This window comes from Etheostoma spectabile, chromosome 6 (genome assembly GCF_008692095.1).
Source record: "Etheostoma spectabile isolate EspeVRDwgs_2016 chromosome 6, UIUC_Espe_1.0, whole genome shotgun sequence".
Lineage (NCBI taxonomy): Eukaryota > Metazoa > Chordata > Actinopteri > Perciformes > Percidae > Etheostoma > Etheostoma spectabile.
In genome coordinates, this window is record NC_045738.1 from 21,272,441 (window position 1) to 21,272,889 (window position 449).

The window sequence follows — 449 nt, forward strand, 5'->3', positions numbered from 1 at the left end:
GTTTCCTGTACCTCGGCCAGAAAGTTTAGGTTGGTTTAGGTTATATTGTGTTGTTGTTTTTAACATATGTAAATCAGGGTTTCCCTATGGTGCTTCTCAGGAACCCAAGACTGCACAGAGTCATGTCTGAAAAGACGTAACGTTAGGAATATTAGGCAGAATGGCAGACGCAGTTCTACAGTAAAAACTGATTTTGCAAATCTCCGCATTACAGAGATTTCTCACTTATTGCCAAGATACAACTGACAACAAAAGGTTCGACCATAATCAAGTAAAATATAGAATAAACAAACTTAAACTTGTAATATATTATATTATGTTATATGAATCTATGTACATATATGTCTGTTGATAGCTAGTCTCGCTTTGCCAGACCGTCCTCCAGAACACCCTGGAGGAGGGTCTTGCTACTCCTTTTAGCATTCGGGATGGGAGGAAAACATGCTCTG

At 38.8% G+C, this 449-nt stretch overlaps 1 protein-coding gene across 1 annotated transcript in view; it reads left to right on the top strand.

Annotated features, from left to right (window-relative positions):
- Positions 1 to 449, top strand: part of ncalda (neurocalcin delta a) — a 97,079-nt gene that overhangs the window by 779 nt on the left and 95,851 nt on the right. The gene's annotated exons all lie outside the window — the stretch shown is intronic.